Source organism: Zeugodacus cucurbitae, chromosome 5, assembly GCF_028554725.1.
Source record: "Zeugodacus cucurbitae isolate PBARC_wt_2022May chromosome 5, idZeuCucr1.2, whole genome shotgun sequence".
Lineage (NCBI taxonomy): Eukaryota > Metazoa > Arthropoda > Insecta > Diptera > Tephritidae > Zeugodacus > Zeugodacus cucurbitae.
Genome location: NC_071670.1, coordinates 63765998 through 63790675, shown reverse-complemented (window position 1 = coordinate 63790675; position 24678 = coordinate 63765998). Strand labels below are relative to the sequence as shown.

Genomic DNA, 24678 nt, shown 5'->3' with positions numbered 1-24678 from the left:
TTATACTATGGAAGGATCACGTTTCGTTAACTTTGGTGGAAGGGGGTCACTTTGGATCAGGTTCCTGGAGATTTTGAGATGTCATGTGAATATGGTATGATTTACAATTTACCGGGTCACGTGGTTTATATTTCGTTAGATGTGATGTTAAAGTAGGTCAAATTAAAGGTTGGGAGAAATCGGTTCATGAGTTAATCCATATTTCAAATTGTATTATTCCAGCATATATTAGTTTGATTCCAAAAATAGTTGAAAGGAGTCGCAATAAACTCTACTTTCTACTTGATTTTGTTAGAATCACAGCCGAGCAGCTCGTGTACATCGTCAAAACCTCGAATCAACCATGAGGTAATGTCTATGATGCCAAATCACTTTCGATAAATGTATGCTGTTTTATATACTTAGTTTTTCTTGACAACTATAATGCTACTATCATGAGATACCACTGAGATACTCGAAGTGAACATATCCAACTTTGTATGACTCCAAATAGCACAGATTCTAATTGAAAAGGGTTTTAGAAAAGATATAAATTGAACAATACGATTATATTTTATAACCACTTTTTATTTTAATGAGACTGCTTAAAATTAATTCCAAATGATTTATTAACCAAACCTTTCACACTACAATTTACCACTTTACGGAAATTATTTGAATTATTTATTTTACGCTTTCAACATTTTATTTTTAACACCTTTAATAATGGCCACAAGCGCCTTTTTACCTTATCATATGAGTATATTTGGAGAAAACCCTTGTCAAAAAATTTAAAAAGGTACATATCGTGCCATTACGGCCACACCAATTATTTTCTTTTTTTTTCAGCGTTTTTGTCACTTTTGTACTTTTTGTGCGGGGTTTTCCTTCTAATCACCACAGCCCTCATGAGAGACCTCATTTACGCCAAGCAATGCCACACAGCCGTTGCGTCGCGCCGCTTAAACGCCTCCAATGCCAACGAAAATCCGCCAGTGCCGCCAGCTAACCACTACACTTGTGTGATAAAAAAGATGAACACACATACATACACTTGCATGTATTGTCATACATATGCGCTTAACAAAAGAAGTACATACATTTTCGCCAAATGTAGCACGCTTGACTCGGCAGCATTACACTGCTCTTCTCCACTCTGCGCTGCTCTCCTTTCCTCTGCTTTGCTTATCATATGCTTCGACTTTCAGCTGCTGAACCAGCTGCCAGCTGAATCACACACCCCCTCAACGCCTTTACATGTAATACTATGTAGTGGGTGTGTATGTATGTGTGTGTCTGTGTGGATTCCCTGCAGTACGGCTGGTATGAATTGGTGCATTGCACTAGTGAATTCTTGTGTTACAAGTAACTAGAGAATTCAAGACAACGAGGTAATGCAGAGAAGCAATAGTACATGAGAGAGATTGAGAGAGAAGAGAGCATGATCTAGAGAACGTTGTGCTTAATTTGTACTCTCAGTAGAATATTACCGACAAATAAGGGTGGGAATGCAATTTTGAGAGATCGAAGCAAAAATAACGCAGAATAATAACGGCAGAGCATCTCGTACAGTAAGTACAAGTTGTAAATAATTATTGGATCATTATAGTATTTACGTACAAGTTGGTCATTGAAAGCATGATTTACTGTTGTAGAAAGAAAGGCATCAGCGTTTTCTTTGTAATTCTGATATTTCATTTTTCGCATAATAGTTGTTCTCTGATTGTACAATTGATCTCGCGTCGCGGGTTCTAATACGTTTATTGTTTATTAAAAGTGTTATTAAAAGGTGAATAATTAAATGAAATAATAGTGAATAAAAACAAAGAAAACATAAATTTTTTATGCAAAAAAATGGATTGCCCTGCACAATGAAAAGAGGTAAGAATTCCAACATTGCTGTATATGGTTTGTTCGAAAGTGTTTGCACATATTTATGAACGCATAAATATCCTTGTATGTACATTTATTTAAATTATTAACACCTTACTTATATGTATACTTGTTTCGAATTATTTTACTCATTTAAGATCAACACCAAATTTTAATGGAACTCTTAGAAATGTGACTTGGGGATATAAGTGCAGTGATATATATGGTATGTAATTTGTAATACAAATTTAATATCAACTACATTTCTTTTTAATTATTTTCTTTCTTTATCACATGTTCAACGAAGTCGCTTTTGAATCCAGCCGAAGTGCACAAAAACTTCTGACTTGACTTCTTCTGACTTGACTGATATTAACCGACCCTGTTGTTCAGATGGTAAATATAATTGTAAACAAAGAAATTTTAAATAAAAAATAATATTGTTAATTATATAAAATTTAAATAAAATTTGTGTTTAATTATGTTTGGAATAAACTAGCTAGGTTGAGAGGTAGTGAAGAAAGTGGTGAAATTTAATAGTCGGTAAGTTGTGAAGTAACTAATGATATATAGTCAGTGATATGTGGTGAAGTAGCTAGTGAAATATAGGCGGTGAAATCACTCGTGAATAGTGTTAATCGGTTACCGCCAATGACATCGCCGTGTTAAATTCATGAGTGAATTGCATTGCCGGTATTATGGTGGGTAACCAGTGGTGGTTACCAGTAAGTAGTGAACTCACTAGTGTTTCACTAATGAGCCGAACTGAAGGGTTTTTACAGCTCACGCCCACAATCCTACCTCAAGCATATAAACATCGGCACGTCGCGACGGCGTCAAAGGATAACTGCGAACAGCAACTTATTAGTGGATGATTGTAAATGTTTGTTGTTGTATGCATAGTCGTTTTTGCTCTGTTGTTGTTGTAGTGGTTTGTGCTATTTTTAAGACGAATGCATAACCTACTCTACTCTACAGTTAGTCGTGCTACGAAGCATCGTTGCTGCTCCTGCACAGACATAGACACATGCGCACATACTCGTATGTATATATATATATATATATATATATGAAAGTATGTTTGAGTTTGTAGTTGTTTGTAGTGTAGAGAAGCAATGTGAAGTTGTATGTAAGCATCAAAGCTACGAAGTATCTGTCGTCTACGCTTGCTACTTCTGCATGATTTTTTTTTTCTTACAACTATTATTTGTTATTGTTGTTGTTGTTGGCCTTGTTGTAAGCATAAGTTATTATATATAGACTGTAGTAACATTACATATATAGTTTTATATATATTTATATATGTCTCTTGTGCTTTGGCAGTAACTGAAAGCACACAAGCATGGAGAGCGAAAGCTTGCAGGAGTCTTAAAAGCTCGCATGTCCTTTTTATATATAGATACACACTCTTATTTACATATAAATATGGAGTAGTAAACTAGTCTGCTGGCATACGAATCACAGCTGCGCCGCCAACATTAGCCATGGCTTTGCATGGCTCTTTGCTTTGCAAATTTAGTTGCTCATACGCGCGTCCATACGCTTGCTCTCACAATTGCTCCATATTTTTTACGTTTTTATTTATTTACTTTTTCGCTTTTTTCTTTTTTTAATTTTTGTATTTTTTTGTAGTTGTTGTTGCTTTGTAGATAGCTAAAGATATATATATATTCTAAATATATGTTCTTTGCTGCTCTTCGTTTTTGTTATTTTTTTGCTATTTTTTTGTTGTTGGTGTTTGCCTTTTTGTTGACGATAACGCAGCTGTTTCTTCAACAACTACATACAACGACAGCGCTGACGACTTGCTCGGCAATTCCATCGTCATCGTCGATGCCAGCTAGCGAGCGAGCATTCGCAACTCGAAATGTGTGTTGTCATTTTTGTGTGTGATTTAGTTACTTCGACACCTTCAAGCGCTGCGGACGGCTACAAAACGGGCCCAAAACTGAAAACATTCACAAAGAAAATATAAAAAAATTAAATTCAATAAATCGCAAAGAAATTCCAAACGGTGAAAATATATACATATATTTGAGGAAAAAATAAATACAAATATTAAAAAATAGCTAAAAATTTAAAGAAAATAAAGCAATTAAAGGTTGAAATCAAGTGTCGTAAAGGTGAAAAGTGTGTGTAGCGTTGCTCATTTGTTGTTTTTCCTTCCTTTGACGCCGCTGCGTTGCACTCACAAACGGAAAACGGGGTAATGCAAAATAGCTAACTAGCTTAATAATAATAATAATATATATAAACAAACAAACAACAAAAACAAATAGCTACTGTTATATATAATAAGTAAATGTTTATATATATATGTATTATATATAAATATACATCGTCAGTTGTAATTGAATTCAGTTGCTAAGAGGGGACACAGTTGTCGCCAGCAATGTCGTGCCCACTGTCAACGCCAACAACAATAAATTAACCCCGAAACAGCAGCTACATATATATAGAATTTATATATATGTATATATATATGTATAAGTGTCTGCATGCCACTATTTATTTAGCATAAAGTATATACATATTTGCTGCACTTATATAAAGTGCCAAAAAGCATACATACATATATAAATATATATATATACAAAAAAAAAATATATCCAATTTGTGTATACAATTGCATTGGAATTTTGACGTCGTCGAACACACCACAGCAGTCAAATGGCCTATAAGCCAGTCAGAAGGCTAACAATGTCTTCGACGCCATCATCAACAATTTTGTTGTATCGCATATGTGTTTGTATGCGTGTGTGTGCGCATATAATTGCCGCCGTCGCCATTAGAAATTGTCGTCATTGTCGTTAACGTCGTCGGCGTGGCCAACAACAGCAGGCGTAATCGTTTTCAATTTTTTTTAGGTTTTTTTTGAATTTTTTTTTTGTTATTTTTTTACGGCATTTTGAATTTTTTCATTTTTCTTTTAGTGAATTTTCGCAAATTTGCATGGATGGTAGACTGTTGAGTTGTTGGTGTGTGTGTAAGCTGTCAACTGCCAAAGCTACAAATACAAGCATGTATTTCAACAGAGACAGACACACATACATGTAAACATGTTGCACACACACACACACCTGCCACAATTTTAAATGCCAAAAAATCTTGCACGTCTTGCACTTGCATCAAACTGCCAACCAATTGCAAGGAAAATTCGTTTGTCCTCTTGCCTTTAAGACGCGCTGTTACAGCTGCAAATTAGCTAACATAATATAGTATATAATATAGATCTAATATAAATAAACAGATATATTATTGTGTAAATTCTGTGGCAAACATATTAATTGGTTTTGCCTCGTGCCTCATCTCCAACGTCTGTGTGTTGCGCTTTTGCAATGCTAACAGTTCAAGTGTAATGTAGAAATAAAACAATAAAAAATGGCAAATAGAAACAAAATTAACTGCTTGCAAATGCAATAAAGACAATAATTTAAATAAATAATAATAACAATTGAGAAAGTATATGACAATTTATCAGTTGTGCAATCACTTTACTCGCGCGTATTTACATACAGAATACAGCAGTGTGTTAATATATGTTAAAACACAGGCGAAAGGAAGACGCAAAAAGTGTAGCAGTGCTAAAAATAGACTTGAAAATAAATAAATGAAAAAAAAATAAAAATAAATAAATAAAAAATCAAAACAAATAGACTGTCAACCGATTATGGTGTTTTTTTAATAAAAATAAATTCTAGAAAATTTCGATTGGAAGTTCATAGGAGAAGCACTGAAAAATTAATGCGGTGTTTTTACTAAAAAAAAATATTTCCAAATTCAAAAATGACTTAAAATTTTATTAAAAATGTTGAGTTTGTTTCATACATTTTTTGTTTTTAGTAAAAATTTTATGAAATTTAATAATCATAATAACAATATTAATAATGTATAAAATCATATAATAAAAATAAATAATAAAAATTTACTCCAATTTAAATATATAAAGAAATTATAAAAAATAAATCCTAAATCTTTAATTTTGTTTAAATAATATTTAAAAAAAAAATTATTTTATTTAAAAATAAGTTTATTTAAAAATAAAAAAAAATGTATTTTATTTAAAAATAACTTTATTTAAAAATAAAAAAATATTTTATTTTATTTAAATAAAGCTAATAAAATATAGTAAGCTGTGTACGCGAGGCATAAACTTCATGCGCTATGGTTTTAAGAAACAAAAAATGTGCAAAAAGCACGTCTCAACGTCATTCGAATTTCGATATTACATTTTCGAAATACTTTATGTACTGTTATTTTTCATAAAGCGTCGGCAATCTATGTAACTTACACTGACGTATCTTCTAAGCCAAAATTTTCGAACTGAAACTTCACTACTAAATAAGTATCTTCGAAAATAAATTTTTCAAACTCGAAATTGTCAATTTTCGAAATACTTCTGCTACTATATTTCAAAAAGTGTCACTAGTATAAGGTTATCTGTTAATTTAAACTTATCTTCAAAGACATAATTTGCGAACCAAAATTTCAATCTTAATTAAATAACTTCGAAAAAAATTTCGGACTCGAATTAATTTGTAAAGTTACAGCAGACCCCTAATGCTTTCGATTAACGATCTCACTCTATCGTTAATAGATGATAGGAAATCTGTATTGATCTTCCAGAAAAATATATGTATTTTTTGCTTAATATTAAAATTTTTTTTTAAATTGAACGATTTTTGCTACCACATTTCCATATTCATTCTATTTTCTTCGTAGAGGATTCACATGAATTTTCCAGAAGGCATCTTTAGGCTGAAAAACTACTTTTTTGTCGGATTTTTAAGACATTTTGACCATAATATCTTAAGTTACTTATTAGTAGTTTTATCCATGCTTTTCTCGAGGTATTACATATAAATTTTTTTATCTCAGCGAGTAGTCATACTTGTTTACAAGATAACGGTGTCAAGAGCACGGCGCTAGCCATGAGTCATAATATCATCAACTTAAGCAATTTCCAGTGTTAAATATAATTCCTAGCGCATTTTTGTAAAAAAATACCTTGTCTTTTAATTGCTAAATTCCAACAAGATGTTCAAAATATCGTGACAGTCACACAAACAACACAGGTAATATCACCTCCAAGTGCGTTATCTCAAAAACAAGCTAAGTGGTTGCCAAATCAAACTGAAAATCTTGAAACATTAGTCACCACAAAAAACAATTTGGCACCAAGAAATTATAATTTTTAAATAGCAAACAAAAAGTAAAAAACAAAAAGTATACAAGTCAAAATCAACAAAGTCTCGTTGCGTTAAAGTGACAGATAAACAATTTATCAGCTGTCTGTCAAAATTCAGTTGATGACAGCGATTATCCGTTAAGCGCATAACGTTAAATAATTATATTTTGAAACAATGTGCAAAAATAAGTGACCTTGAGTGCTGTCTCTAGAAGAGGGAACTTGATCATTATGTGAAAGAATAATGGACTTTATGTCAAAAGTGTGTACTGGGGGCGTTTGTAGAGTGACTCTTTCGCCTGAAAATCATCTCGAAATTAAACAGCACTGATATGCCGTCAAATATTTGAAAAGTAAACTCCCAGAAATGAAGAAATGATAAACAGTTTACATTAATAGGCGTAGACAAGCGGTCAATGTACGCTGGACTATGCGTTCTTTCAAATAAATATTTTCGGTACTTCAAACAATTTGTGTACTTGATAAAGATAAAATAATTAATGACACAAAATAAATAAAAAATAAAATTTAAAAAATTAAAATGGAATTCACATAAGGCATTTTTAAATTATTAGCATTTTATTTTAATTCCAAGTACATTTGTTTAATACTTGATACTTAATACCAATTAATTTTTTTGATGAATTGTTGCTCTAAGAATTTTATAAATATTTAACTAATTCACGAAAAATTTTTATACAGGGTTGCCATATATATTTTATGCGAATGTATTAATTAAAAACTACTTTTTTAATAATTTCTTCATTATGAATTTTTTAATTATTAAATTTTAAGAAATTTATAAATATTTTTATAATTCACAAAAAAGTTTCGTACAGGGTTGCCATATAATTTTTATATCGAAATATTAATTTTCATATGAATTAATAATTATTTACTATTTTTATTATTTTTTAATTATTATTTGATTATTATTTTTTAAGAAATTTACAAAAAATGCCAAATATAGTTTTACATTTTTTATATGAAAGCATTAATTAAAAAAAAAACAAACAATTTCTTATGAATTAATTAATTTAGCATTACTTTTTTATTATTGATTTTAATTTTTTTATATTTTTTTCTATTCAAATTAGTCTTTTTTGAATTTTTTAATTATAATATGTTTAATAATATTTTTTTAATTTTAATTTTTTTTTTTAATTTTAATTTTTTTTTATTTTAATTTTTTTTTTAATTTTAACTAAATTTTTTCAACTTTCAAACATTTTTTTTATTTTCTTAAATAAAAAAAAATCTGTACTATTTTCAAATCAAAACTCGCTTGAGTGATTTTCAATCAACATTTCAATTAAATACTAATTAGCGTTAAAAAAGCTTTAAAAGCTTGTTGTTATTGACACACTAAAAATTGAGTTTCATAAAAAACACATTTACTTCGAACAACATAACACAATTTAAACCCCATTTCTACTGCATACGTTTAAAGTCAATTTCTTCGTGCTAAATTAAAAAATATATGTACACAAACAACTACAACAACATATAGTATATGTACTCGTATATGAACAGACAAACTTATATAAATACAAATGCGCGAGTGTGTACGCCACAACCCCTTCCAAGGGGCCATTCTATACGATTTATTTACTATTTCATTTAGCTGACATTACGCTGCGCTCACTCACTTGCGGCTGCTTGAAATTTGATTGGCGCTCAGCAGCGCTCTTGTGCGCTCTTTGGCGCTCCGCCACACACTCTGCTGCTAGCATTATTGGCAGCGGCGACGGCACAACAAGCAAACGCTGCTGACACGGTTGCTTTTGGGGCTGTTGTCAGTCATTGATTGTAACTGTTGGACGACGCCAGCAAATGACGGTACAACCGCACCGCGCGCACTCAATCAACCAACCAACCGACACACCGAGAAATTAATAGAAATAATAAGTTTTGTTTTGCGCTCAGCACACAGTTCGGTCGCTAACAACAAATACACGAGTACACACATAAACGAACGACGCGCATAACGGCAAGTGTATGTAACCACTAACAACCACACAGTCAGCTAGTCAGTTAGCCAGCTAGTCAGCCAGCCATTGTGGCACTCAGTCTGTCGGTCGCTCGTCGCTCGGTCAGCTGTTTTGTGTTGTTTGTTGTCTCCAACGCTCGGTGTTTGCGCATCGCATCTCAGCTCATATGTAACGGTGCCCGCTACCTTTGCGACGACATTTATTCGAGCATTATTCGAGCGCTAAGTGTTGTGTGTGGCGCGCGCGTTTGTCGTTGAACATTCTCACTGTCGGATATAATAATTTCAATTTAATTTCATATTTATTTTATAGTAAAACAACGGTTCAACTAATATTAAAAAAACAACAACAACAAATACACACAGTTACAAATACAAATTCAAGTGCTTGTGCATGTGCGAGTGTTTAAATGCGTTTGCATTGTCAATTGAAATAAATATTCATATATTTAGAGTGGGAAAGTGTTTGAGAAAAAAATCAGTAAACATAAAAATTCATACAACTACAATACATACATATGTATAGAGCGGCAAGGCGCAACGGAAGTACCAAAAGGCAAGTTTTATTAATTCTGCGAAACTCGTGGGGATTGTAAAAAGTTTATATGTGGAATATTTAATAAAATTAAATGGAATATTCTAGTTGGTATAAAAATAAATTAATTTAATGATAAAAATTTACAATGAGTGTGACTATTACAAATAAATGTATTTTGCATAATTTTCAAGCGAATAATATCACATGAAAAAATACGAAGTAATCTTAAATTATATTTATGCGGCAAAAGCTGACTAAGAACATTTATATTTTACGAACTTTTTTTGTGTTGAGAATTTTACTGAACAGTGCGTGATAATAAATTTAAATTTAAGTCGGGAGTTTTCTACTGAATTTGATTAAATTTTAGAATTTCATGTGAAAAAATGCTTTACACTTGAACTGTAATTTCGATAAAGTCATGTGCTAAACATTTTCTTGATAAAAATATTTCAAGACTATTAAAAATAATAAAATTAACTGTAGTTTCTGTAAAATCATGTGCTAAAAATTTACTGCCATAGAAAAATATATATTTTTTTAATCTAAAGTGTTTACAAATAACAGTAATTTTTCTGAAGTCATTGCTAAAAGATTTCTTAAAAAAATGTTTTTCAAGATTAATTGTTAAAAATAATAAAATATATAAATTTATTTATCTTAAAATATTTTAGAAAAAAACAAAACAAATAAGCATGACTTCAGCAAAATTGTGCCTAATTTTATCAGATAAAACTTCTTTTACACTGCAGTATAATCTAAAGATATAAATAAACACTTATCAGCTTTAAGTTTCGACAATTATTGCCAAGAAATTTAATGGCTTGCCATTATGTAATTATGTATGTGTGGGTGGGCTAAACGTTAGAAATGCCATCTACTGTCAAATAGACGAAAATGCCTTTAAAGTTTATGTGTGAAAAGTTAACCTTGAAAAGCTTATCGGTTGCTAGCTGGCTGCGGGAGTTGTAGAGTTTGGTAGTGACGGCAAATAAGTTGGGAATTTTATATGACTTTATATAAAGGAATGTTGATATGATTAATGTCATTGAAATGTTGCATTTTAGAAAAAAAAATGTATTTTAATTTAAGTAAATTTAGAAAAAACTAAAAAAAAAAACAAAAAATGTTGCGAACAAAATAAATAAATGTCATAAATTATAAAAAAAATAAGTTTGACTTTCAAATTATTCAACAATTAAATGATTAATATTATTATAAAATATAAATCATTCCGAAACTTCAAACCGCTGTGAACAAATTAATTTAAATGTTCAAAATAAACACGCTTATGCATAATTCAGTCTAATAAATCATAAATAATCTAGCCTGAGAAAATGTTAGAAAATAAATTAAAGTAATACTTTCAAATAACATGTATTTTTATCTGTGTTTAGAGTACTTAATAAATTATTTAAAAGTTATTCGATTTACTTTTGATTCTACTTGTTAAAAAAATTTACATTTGCAACATAGTTATCTTTATTTTATTTTATTCAATTTTTTTATTTTATTTTATTTTGTTTTATATTGTTTTATTTTGTTTTATTTTATTTTATTTTATTTTATTTTATTTTATTTTATTTTATTTTATTTTATTTTATTTTATTTTATTTTATTTTATTTTATTTTATTTTATTTTATTTTATTTTATTTTAACTTAATTTAGTTTAATTTAATTTAATTTAACCTAATTTATTTTATTTTTTTTTTTAATTTAATTTATTTTATTTTAATTTAATTTATTTTATTTTATTTTAATTTATTTTATTTCATTTTATTTTAATTTAACTTAATTTAGTTTAATTTAATTTAATTTATTATATTTTATTTTAATTCAATTTAATTTAATTTAATTTAATTTAATTTATTTTATTTTATTTTAATTTATTTTATTTTAATTCAATTTATTTTAATTTAATTTAATTTAATTTATTTTATTTTATTTTAATTTATTTTATTTCATTTTATTTCAATTTAACTTAATTTAGTTTAATTTAATTTAATTTATTTTATTTTATTTTATTTTATTATTTTTTTTTATTATATTTTTTTATTTTATTTTATTTTATTTTATTTAAAACTTTTTAAATTTAAATCCAGATAAAGCCTATTGGAATTTGTAATTTTCTACATGAATAAGCACACGTGTGAAAGAATCTGCTCATGCATACATAAAGACTTAACGAAATAGAAAATAAATTTGAAAAAAATAGAAAACAATTTTAAATGTATCTAAATCACACAAAACACTATTTGACACAGCTGTTTTTCTCAAGCGGGCAGTCCGTATTGAAATGCAAATCACAAGCGAAAACAATTTATCTTTAAATAGTAAACATTTGTAGGCTTCATTAAAAAAAAACTGAAAATGTGTGTTCGTTCTTTTGGAGAATTTCCCATTAGCCCAGCCGTGCACGTTTTTATGGGCGATTAAAGAATTTCGCACTTCGCTCGGCGTACTTTAAGTCACACACACTTGTATATGCATATATGGCATTATCATTAAACGTTTATTCATGGAATTCAAATCGAACCACACTATCAGCAGCAGTGGCGAATCGTGCCATAAACACGCCGCGGTCAACATTGACCGGCGGGGGAAAGCCCGCATCATGCCTTGGCGATTACGCGAAAGCCGTCTGTCCATTCAAAAGTCCGCCAAAAACAACAACAACAAATATCAAACGACAAATCGTCATCAACGGCGGCGGCGGCGGCACTTTATGGAATTCACGTTTCTGCTGCGTTTTATTTAAATTGCGCTGCTCGCCGCGCGTAACGTAAACAAAGCAATTAAAAGTGAAGTAAAGTAAAAGCAATTACGTGTGTATCGCTATGTCATCTCTCTCTATGCGAATGTGTTCTATTATGCCCCATTCATTCTTCATTCAATTCGTTTAGTTTTTTACTACAATTCATTTAGAAAAAATCGTCGTACAAATTGTTTGAAATGCAAAAACAAAAAAAGAGACAAAATCGTAAAATCGTTTCAATGTAAAAACATTTAAAAATGAAAGCGAATTTAATTCAGCGCTGAAGCTTTCATTATTTGCGGCGAGCTTTTGTTCCAATCCTAATTTGGTGGTCGCTGGTGGCGCGGGAGTGTACTAGAAGTGCGTTAGAGTGGAAGTTAATTACATTATTTGTTATTATTATTATAATTAAATATTTCATTAAATTTAAAAAAGATTTAGACCCACATTTTTCATAAAGCTCTACTCAAGTAAGCTGTAATTTATACTTGTGAAATATAAATTCCATTATGCCACTAAAAAATCATAATTCACTAGAAATTCACTCTATGTTAGGTGATTTTTGCTAATCATGAAATTAATATGCAATTAATTTGAGATTTGTGGTTTAGCTAAAACCTGTCGTTGGTGATTTTTTTCTTACAAATTGGCACGTGCTTCTACTGAGTTCTGTAGAAATTTACTTATATAAATAGGTACATTATCGGCAATATTATTAGCTGTGAAAAAAGTGATAAGTGAAAATGAGAAACAATAATTCCACTTTACGGCACTTTGACCATTGGATCCAATTAATTTTTTCCGAGATGAAGTAAAATACACATATTCTCGGTTTATCGAAATTAGTCTCCAAAATCGAATCATATGACCTCGAAGGTAGAAAAATTAATAAAATTTGGTATACATATTTTTGGCTAAGGGGGTCAAATTTAGATGTTCGAAAAAAATAAAAACTTTATATTTCGAAGATTACTGAACTAGTACAAATCCACATAAATCATGTTTCAGAAACATAATCGAAGCTAAAGTTGGATTTTCGGAAAAAAAAAAATTTATATTTCGAAAAATACTGTACCAGTTCACATCCACATAAATCATGTTTCGGAAACTTTTTGTTGCGTTTAAGTAACATAATGTTTCGATATCTTTCGGAATCTCAAATCGAAAGAATTTCGAAAATTCGAATTTCGAAAATTTTCGAAATTATAGATTGCAATCAGTTTGGACTATTTAAGTATATTTGACGATTTTAGTTGATTTTAAGGCCATGGTGATTTTGTATAAATTCTGGAAGTGTTCTATGTTCCTATATATTCTGTTATACATATATTCATGGTTAGATTGTTCTTAATTTCAACCAGTAGTTAGTTAAATATTAATCGTATAGAATAATTTTTGGCTGAGAGAGCAGTGCTTTCATACGTTTATACTTATTTTTAAACCATATTCCGCGTGTCAAATATCAACTCAAGGGATTTCGTTTATGTATGATATACCTATGTCAGCACCTGCTACAAATATTAGAGCATTTAAATCTAACCATCTCAGACAGGTGAAATTAGTACATTTTAACCGATATTTTAACCATAGAAGACTATGGCAAACACAGTCAAATATTCCAAAATAAATATCTGTACATTTTACCGTTAATATCACTGCACTCAAGCTTTTGTGTAGACACAGCGCAAAGTATGTTGTGCAAATATTTATTTTCAATCAATCTAAAAAAATCGAATTATCAAACACGCTGCTTTCGAGAGCTTAAAAACTGCCACTGTTAACACATAAGTGCTTAAATATACATACATACATATTTACAGCTGTATATACGCACATAAGTATTCACTTCCTCACATGTTTGACTTCATTATCAACAAGCACGCGTTTTGTCGACTTAAATTAATGGTGTGTCGTTTATTGGTTGTTGCTACAAAATGCCAGCGAACTATTTAATAGACCTTCAGTTGACACTCAATGATTTCGGCAAAGACAAAAACAACACAAAAGCGCTACGTAAATACGTTTGTCGTCTGAGCAATCAATCTTTTTTGCTTTAGTTTTTATTGACTGCCTAGCGCTTTAAAGTTATTGTTATTGTTATTGTTGTTGTCACTAGTGTTAACAAAAGTAACACGCTTAATATGCTAAAGGCCATTTCAGTGCATTACTTACTACAGTCAACAGATTCTTACGGTGAATTTATCAATCCTTTTGTATTTGTGTGTGTGTGTGTTTGCTTTGCAAGCGTTGTAGCATTTTAAGTGAAAATTATCAAAATTTTTGCAATTTAGTTGCTGTCACTATTTGCTTTTGAATCAGCGTAGTCATCACCATGTGATAGTGAAGTTTTTTGTTTTCTTTTTTATATATTTTTTATGCCAACACGCGTTTGCTTGCGACGCATGGAGCATTTAAGAAATCAGAACGCAGCCTTCAGCGCATTGTGACTGTTTGTATGTATGATTTAATATTACTAATTTGTCTTAGATTTATTGCCATAATTCCCAGCGCGGGAGTGTACTAGTGCGTTAGAGTGGAAGTTAATTACATTATTTGTTATTATTATTATAATTAAATATTTCATTAAATTTAAAAAAGATTTAGACCCACATTTTTCATAAAGCTCTACTCAAGTAAGCTGTAATTTATACTTGTGAAATATAAATTCCATTATGCCACTAAAAAATCATAATTCACTAGAAATTCACTCTATGTTAGGTGATTTTTGCTAATCATGAAATTAATATGCAATTAATTTGAGATTTGTGGTTTAGCTAAAACCTGTCGTTGGTGATTTTTTTCTTACAAATTGGCACGTGCTTCTACTGAGTTCTGTAGAAATTTACTTATATAAATAGGTACATTATCGGCAATATTATTAGCTGTGAAAAAAGTGATAAGTGAAAATGAGAAACAATAATTCCACTTTACGGCACTTTGACCATTGGATCCAATTAATTTTTTCCGAGATGAAGTAAAATACACATATTCTCGGTTTATCGAAATTAGTCTCCAAAATCGAATCATATGACCTCGAAGGTAGAAAAATTAATAAAATTTGGTATACATATTTTTGGCTAAGGGGGTCAAATTTAGATGTTCGAAAAAAATAAAAACTTTATATTTCGAAGATTACTGAACTAGTACAAATCCACATAAATCATGTTTCAGAAACATAATCGAAGCTAAAGTTGGATTTTCGGAAAAAAAAAAATTTATATTTCGAAAAATACTGTACCAGTTCACATCCACATAAATCATGTTTCGGAAACTTTTTGTTGCGTTTAAGTAACATAATGTTTCGATATCTTTCGGAATCTCAAATCGAAAGAATTTCGAAAATTCGAATTTCGAAAATTTTCGAAATTATAGATTGCAATCAGTTTGGACTATTTAAGTATATTTGACGATTTTAGTTGATTTTAAGGCCATGGTGATTTTGTATAAATTCTGGAAGTGTTCTATGTTCCTATATATTCTGTTATACATATATTCATGGTTAGATTGTTCTTAATTTCAACCAGTAGTTAGTTAAATATTAATCGTATAGAATAATTTTTGGCTGAGAGAGCAGTGCTTTCATACGTTTATACTTATTTTTAAACCATATTCCGCGTGTCAAATATCAACTCAAGGGATTTCGTTTATGTATGATATACCTATGTCAGCACCTGCTACAAATATTAGAGCATTTAAATCTAACCATCTCAGACAGGTGAAATTAGTACATTTTAACCGATATTTTAACCATAGAAGACTATGGCAAACACAGTCAAATATTCCAAAATAAATATCTGTACATTTTACCGTTAATATCACTGCACTCAAGCTTTTGTGTAGACACAGCGCAAAGTATGTTGTGCAAATATTTATTTTCAATCAATCTAAAAAAATCGAATTATCAAACACGCTGCTTTCGAGAGCTTAAAAACTGCCACTGTTAACACATAAGTGCTTAAATATACATACATACATATTTACAGCTGTATATACGCACATAAGTATTCACTTCCTCACATGTTTGACTTCATTATCAACAAGCACGCGTTTTGTCGACTTAAATTAATGGTGTGTCGTTTATTGGTTGTTGCTACAAAATGCCAGCGAACTATTTAATAGACCTTCAGTTGACACTCAATGATTTCGGCAAAGACAAAAACAACACAAAAGCGCTACGTAAATACGTTTGTCGTCTGAGCAATCAATCTTTTTTGCTTTAGTTTTTATTGACTGCCTAGCGCTTTAAAGTTATTGTTATTGTTATTGTTGTTGTCACTAGTGTTAACAAAAGTAACACGCTTAATATGCTAAAGGCCATTTCAGTGCATTACTTACTACAGTCAACAGATTCTTACGGTGAATTTATCAATCCTTTTGTATTTGTGTGTGTGTGTGTTTGCTTTGCAAGCGTTGTAGCATTTTAAGTGAAAATTATCAAAATTTTTGCAATTTAGTTGCTGTCACTATTTGCTTTTGAATCAGCGTAGTCATCACCATGTGATAGTGAAGTTTTTTGTTTTCTTTTTTATATATTTTTTATGCCAACACGCGTTTGCTTGCGACGCATGGAGCATTTAAGAAATCAGAACGCAGCCTTCAGCGCATTGTGACTGTTTGTATGTATGATTTAATATTACTAATTTGTCTTAGATTTATTGCCATAATTCCCAGCGCCCTTACAGACACTCACCTATATATATAGCCTTATATAATAAGTAAATATATATGCGCGTTGCACTTGGCTGGCGTCGAAAGGAAATGCCACTTTGAAATGCCAAAAAGTTCAAAAATATTTATATAATATAGATACAGTTATATATATATACACACACACACAACTGTGCTCAGTATATCTGCTAAAAATACGCTCACGTGAGCCAGAGCAAGATATATAGCCTTTAGGTGCGCACAATTCTTGTCTTCTATATATTTGATTACCCAGCAACAACGAACACAATAGCACACATTACGCTAGCTGAAAGCCAAAAACGAAAAAAAATTGTTTCAAAATACCTTTAATACATACATACATACACACATAGATACCGAGTAAGAATGACGAGCGAGGCCAGCCGTATCGCATATGCCCAATCTTCATTTGCAAAGTCAAAGCAAACAGGCTAACAACAAAAACCACATGAAATATTCCGGTGTTTTGTTTAAAAATAGCGTTTGCCATTAGTAATCGATTCTATTTCGGCAGCACCGGTAGTTGAACAAAGTCAAAAATGTTGACTTAACTTGCTGACAGGCGAAAATAAATGAATGAATGAGTGCGTAAATGCTGATGTAAATAGCAATTGTTATTGTTTTTGCTATTTTGAAATTGAATTTTCTTCCACTTTGTTGCTTTTTTTTTCTTTGGTGTGTGGTTTATGCGAAGTTGGCGTCAATGCACAGCATTGAGCAAGTGACAAGCGCGGAAAACTATGTGGCAGCTCAGTGGAAAACGTGTCGCCTGAAGATTACTCATTAGCAAATGTCAATGTGTTTGAGATTTGTTTATGAAGCTGTTACATAATTTTGAATGTATAACAACCAATTTTGAGTGACAACAACAGCTGTGTTGAGTTCTGAGACACTTGAGGAAATGTTTTTTCTAATTTTCACACTCTCGCTGAACTATTGACTATATTAAATTATTTAGTATTTATTATGCATATATTTTCTAAAAGGAATTTACAGTTGTTGAAACACTGTATTTAATAAAATTTTGAAGGCATTTTATTTGAGGATAGCAAGATTTATCGTACCAATTTCGAATATTTATTCGCGAACAGCTATAAAATCATGTTTCATGAGAGAAATCGTTAATCAAATGATAAATAATTATTTCTTTAATTTAATATTAAATGTAAAAGTTATCGAACATTTCGATTAATCGATAACAAGATTAAGAATAAAAGTATCGATAAACTCTTACCATTTTTTACAAGTTTAATCCAAATTTTCGACTTTATTTAATCATTCACTTGAATTTTAATTCATTTAATTAAGGAAATTAAGAGCTTGCGACCAGACGATGTGAGTTGACGCCTCCTTTGGATTTCAAGCATACTTTGTATTTAAGATTGACAAGCTTTATAAAATAAATATAGGTTACTTGTCCTCAAAAGTATATAAAATCAATAAAAATTATTGAAAACAAAAATTATCGAACATTTCGATTGTTCGATAACAACTTATTGTCGTCGCTTATCACTTTTTCATGACATTTATTTAGTTGTTACTAACTATTAGATGTATCGAACCAATTGCTTAATCGATAACAATTTTAAAAATGAAGCAACGATGAAGTATTTCCCATATTTGGTTGAAATTTTAAAATTTTCCCAGCATTTACTTTTAATTTTGCGAAAGGGATGTGTACTTTAGCCATTAAAAGGTATTTACATACCTCAATTTGAAAATCAAAATGTATCGAAATTCTCGATAAATCGATAAAAATATCGGTAGACAAAGTATTGATTTACCGATTAGTCGGCAGCTCGAGGCTTTATTCAATATCTAAACCATATAATTTGACACACAGAGCCAAACTACTAAATAAACTTGATTTTAGAACAAATTAAAAGCCATCTCTTGAAAAACTAACCCCATATGAAGAGTAATCCTTATATGATTCTAATTGATTATGACAATCAGAAAGTGAACTATTTAATTCATAGAGCTGAAACGAAAAAGGACAAAATCAGTCCCTAAAACTATACTAAAATAAATAATTATCCTACCAACCTTCTCATCACACTATAAATAGTATAGTATTCCTGTAGAAAGCAGTGAAAACATATTCCACTTAGTTCTTATTGATTTCTAATCTATTTTGAAACCTGCCTGCCCATTTCTACGAAGCAATACATAAATAATTTTCAAAGCATTTATATAAATATATACACGCAATAAATAACTTATATATAATAGTAAATACAACTCGTTTTCGAACTTCTTGCCAGCAGCGCACACAAATAAATGCCCGTTATATACGAAAACTAAAAGAAAATATCATCTGTTATATTTTTATAAATAAATCATTAAATGTATACATTTGTATGTAAGTATTTATGTATCCTTAATGCACATAATGTGCTCTGAAACATATCGACGCAGCTATATTTAAATGCAAGAACAACTTGCTGGAAGGAAAATTGAAAAAGAAAGCTTGAAATTCAACTTTCGCTCCCCCGACCACCAGCTATGAGTTGTGTGTGTATTTTAATGTCTGTGTGAACGCATACTCATGCATACTGCAAACACGAGTGTCCCACGCAAGGAGTCGAGCCTTTCACTGTTACACTTATGTCCATTACAACAAACGCACCAACAACAACAACAATAACAATTATAAGCATTTACACTATATAAGTACATTGTATTCAATGCGCACGCAATGCTTTCGCTGGTTACATTGTTGATGACAATAGCAACAACAGTAGCAATAAAACAACAACATTCTTACATTTATATATATATAGTCCGAACTGCATGCCTTGTAAATATCTGTGTGCCTGTATTTGTTGTTGTTGTTGTATGTGTAAAAAATTCTTCTGTGAAAAATCAATAAAATCTGGGGCAACAGCTTTTACGTTTACGTACAACCACTCGACGGTCTCCACCACACTCCGCACCGCTTTAAGCGCGACCATATGTATTGAAAGAGAAAGGATAACACTCCAAAGAAATATGTACAGTGTTGTGAAAAAAACAGAACAGAACAGGACGAAGGCTAATACACACAAATGTGCTCGTATATGCAGTTACATTCATGAAAAATTTCAACGAAAATTACTCACTCTCTCTCGCTCTCTACCTGCCTCTCTCTCACACTGCAATATATCACAACTTGATTTATATATAGTTTACAGCAACAAATATATGCATGCGCACTCTCACTCTCATTAGGGTAACTGCAGTCTCTCATTTTCCAAGTTACTCCATTGAATGTTACGTATACGCCATGTCGACGCCACATATGTAACTCTCCAGCAGGCGCAGCTGTGGTGTAGCCTGCTGCAATGGCGTTTGTGTTAATAACGGTACTGCTGCTGTTCCGTTAGTACGTGTTCATGCATGTCAGCTATGTAGCTGCCCATTAACATAGTGACCCAAACAACAAACTACGCTTTGAGCTTGAGCGCACAGGGATGCTCAAATATATACAATATTTGGCACAGAAACGATGTAGTGTCCTGCGCTCTCGTGTAGATGCATTCGTGCCTACGAATAGTAGTAATAAATGGCAGTAGTTGTGCTCCATATGAGACTAACACTTTACTATTTCGATTGAAAATTCTCTCCCGTTGGCTCTCTCAAACTGAAAACCATCTCTCGGGAGTGGGTTATACCCCAAATGCTTTGCGTAAATTTTCATTGCCATATTTGGCGTAAAAATAACTTGAATTGCATTGGTGGCATGCACGCGCAACCGAGTGCTTTTGGCTGGAGTGCAAGTTCTTCCCTACTCTGCTCCTCGCCAACTGCCTGCCTGCAGCAACAGCCCCCCTCTGCGTGCATATAATGAGCGTGTTTTGTTTTTGCGTAACCTAATTTTATTTTTGCATTCGCTTTTTATAGCCGTTCACATAATGATGCTTCGTGCCTGCAATTCCTTAACTACTCACTGGTCTACACTGACTTCCCTCACTACACTTTAACGCCATGGAAGCGTACTCGTGCATGCGCAACATCCCATAAATTTGTTTGATTTAATTTAAATTCAGCTTTGGCCCCTGACGAAAACTGGCATGCCTTTAAATATTTGCCTCGTAACTGTAAATGTTAATGAAGTGTAGGGGAGAGTGCGGAGCAATGGCAAGCTTTCGTATAATGACTGTTGTTGTTACAGCGACTTGTACGTGTTGTTGTTCATTACGTTTTAGATTATTCATAAAATCAGCTGATATTCAGTGTTTGTGTTTGCCTCTGTATGTGTGCGCTCGTGCGTGTTTTCCTTTAATTACATGATTTGCCACAAAGTGCGGTGTAAAATTTGGCTTAAATTGACTAATAACATATTGAATGGTAAATTTGGGTGTGTAGTTATAGTTATTTTTAATTAAAAAATATATTGTGTATCTGTACATTGGTGTGTGACCTAATTTAATATAAATATAGTGGAACGTTGGTTTTATTGTAATACAGTTTATGGGAAATCGACACTCACTCAGGGACAATCTATTATTACATTGTTTGGGAATAAATTCACACTCAATTTTAAATGAAGTGCAGTGTCTCATTAATTTATGAATCATTTAAGATCTCTTAAGCTGCTTATACAAGCTTTAACACTTTATCAAAAATAAATTAAAATGTTTATTAAAATCGAATATTTTTAATATAGTACCACCATCACTAAAACATATTCCGAATATTTAGAGTTATCCATTCGAAAAATCAATAAGAAAGCTAGTAAATTCTCCAGCTAGTCTTTAAAAACTGTACCAATCTCAAAGAAACTATTAAAAAGTCTGAATATATCTTTAAAATCGTAAAAGTGTTTGATGTAGTACTTCGCTATATTATCAATAAAATATGAGCCTAAATGTAGGCAACGTTTCGTGTACTTTGTTCTGGCTACATTCTCAAATTGACTACTGATTCATAACTCTATATTCTGTTCATAAATGACTGGTGGCTATACGTTCTAATAAGAATATTTCAAAAGCTGTTAAGCTTCAGTTCGAATACGAAAAAAAATTGTTCTACAACAATTATGTTTGTTGCTATTCCTTCCTCGTACTCCCAAAAGAATTTAGTGTACAATTCGTATTTTTAGGTTATGTTGGTGTACAAAATATATTTATATACCTTTGTATACAGCAAATTCAAGTAAATATGTGGGCGTCACGCAGTTTTGTTTGAGTAATTATGTGTCTAGATTACGTTGCCTGCGTAATTATGGATTTTCATGGGAGCATAGGCATATCAATAATCACGCAATACAGTTTATGGGCGTCTATCTAACCTATTTATATACACTAATAACTGTATATTGGTACGCCCAAATTTTAGGCATATACAGTGGAACTTCTCTAACTCGAATCATCATAATCCACAAAAAACATTGAGTTAGAGAGACTTCGAGTTATAGATTTTTCATTAAAACATGCAAAGGCTTTGATATATAGATTTACACACTGTCTTATTTATTTACTTCGCATAAAGTTTTATTTAAATACGTTAAAACAAGTATTACGTAATTTTGCTTGTTGCAGTTTGGAATTCTTTGGCTCTTAACGTCTGTATCTCATGCCTTTGTTACTCGATTTGTGCAATTCATAACTATAATATCATAGTTTTTGTTCGCCTCCATACGTTATAAAGGGACTCTTTTGAAATTCTGCCACGATAGTAAAATTTTAAATTTTGTATTACGCCCTGGTCGAAAAGTTCGATTTATGGAAGGAAATTTGTATGAAATTTGATTTCTAAACGTTATTGCCAATTAAAAAGTTCGAGTTGTGGCGATCTTCGACTTATAGAGGTTCGAGTTATGGAAGTTCCACTGTATATACTAAACTTTTTGTATCGATTCAGTGAAGTTGCTTTGAATTTGAATCGAAAACGTGTTGACCACATGTCGCTTAGACTGTTAAAATGCGATTTGATAGATGATGCATGAAAACTTTCGAAAATATTTTTTTACTTATTTGGTATATAATAGATATGTATAGTGCCACATATATAGTTGTGATATACAGTACGTTCAAATATAAAGATAATAGCATGTTTTCTGCTAAAAATAAGCATTAATAAGATCCAGGTTGCATTAGGAATAATATATGTTAATAACATATAATATACGCTTAAAACTAATGAGTTAGAAAGAACTCGAGACAAGTGAATTTGCCAAAAAGTGCAGCCATGCAATAGCAACAATAATAACAAAAAATAGAAAAATAACAACATAAAAATAACAAAAATAAAAGAGAAAGAAAAAAAGCCAAACAACAACAGAAAATAAAATTTGAATTACGATTGTCACCATTCAAGCGATTTTGGCTAGGAATCATTGCGCAAAAATGCAGCGGCACCGTCCGCAGCTAAAAATACGCGCTAAAAATAATGCGAATAATTCGCAAATAAATCGGCGAGCAAAGAAGGCGACTGACTGCACATTTATCAAATTGAAAATGCAGGCCATTCGTAATGCCAAATATCTATGTACATATATGTAGCATATATCTAGAAGCCTATACTAAATGTAAATAAACAAAATTTGTAATGCGCCTGCTGGAGTGTGTAGGTAAGCGGGTGCGGTACGTGGTGTCAGCGAATAATTTTTCGTGCTCTATAAAATTTTGCATTTCTGAGAAATCGTAAAATCGCCTCAAATGCCAGGGTTAGCTAGTTCGTCAACATGCCGTCAACATTGGGTCCAGATGCCTTGTGGTTTAATAGTTGGTGAGTCGTAAGCAAATAAAGGGTGTTTCAATTGATTCATTGAGAGTTTTAAATATAATATAATTTGATTTGAAGTAAAGAGAGGTTAAACAATTCATCGTAATTGCTCTATTTTTAACTGAGTAAAGATCAAAAGACTTTTGCATTATGTTGAATGATCCATATAACCTAATTTTTTATTTATCTTGACTCGAGAAGATAACATTTTGATTTGAAAATAATATTAAGTCGAGATGGGGCTATCCAAATAATCGAATATCTTGACATTCGTAGCGATTATAAATATTCCATTTAAATTCATGTGAAAGATTTTCCGGATATCCCGATTTACGAAGATCGGGTTAATATTCGTATTTTCGGAGGTTGATTATGATTATTCGACAAAATTTAATAGAATTTCCGAAGCGTTGCCTAGCAAAGTCGGAATATTGTTTTTTTACACAGAAGGATATATTTCGCATGTACCTTTGCTTAAGAGACAAAGTCTTTGAAATTTGAAAAATTCATTAAGTATATATTTCCAATCCTGACATAAAGCATGAGAGGCCTTGAGACCAAGTCAAATTAATTGGCTCGATCCCTAAATAGGTTGTTTGTCTATTTCTAAATCCTTTTTACCTTCATAATATATATTTTCGATAAAAAAAAACGAAAAGTGAGCAGCAAAAACACTACCCATCTTACCATCATCTCAGCAAGATACTTCACTACTAACTAACGTCTTCCATTATCTACTTATGCACCACACCCTGTCCACTGCTGCCAACACAACGAGCAACACATCACCTCGGTGTTTTCATGTCACGCTGAGCTCTTATTATACAGATTTTCTGTGTCAGTGGCGCAATTCAGAGTAAAAATAGCCGAAAGATCGGACAGATACACAAAGGTGCACTGCAGTCTCTGAGTGTCTGGGTGTGTGGACTGGGTAGTTGATAAATGAAAGCAATATACA

General features: G+C 31.3%; 1 protein-coding gene across 2 annotated transcripts in view; it reads left to right on the top strand.

Annotated features, from left to right (window-relative positions):
• The first annotated feature begins 3736 nt into the window (after positions 1-3736).
• LOC105208825 (protein Tob1) overlaps positions 3737-24678 on the top strand; it is a 41905-nt gene continuing 20963 nt past the window's right edge. Inside the window, exon 1 of one of the 2 annotated variants that reach the window (XM_011178880.3) lies at positions 3737-4057. The gene's annotated coding sequence lies outside the window, so the exon portion shown is untranslated. The remainder of the gene's footprint in view (positions 4058-24678) is intronic. The other variant, XM_011178879.3, reaches the window with a different exon arrangement.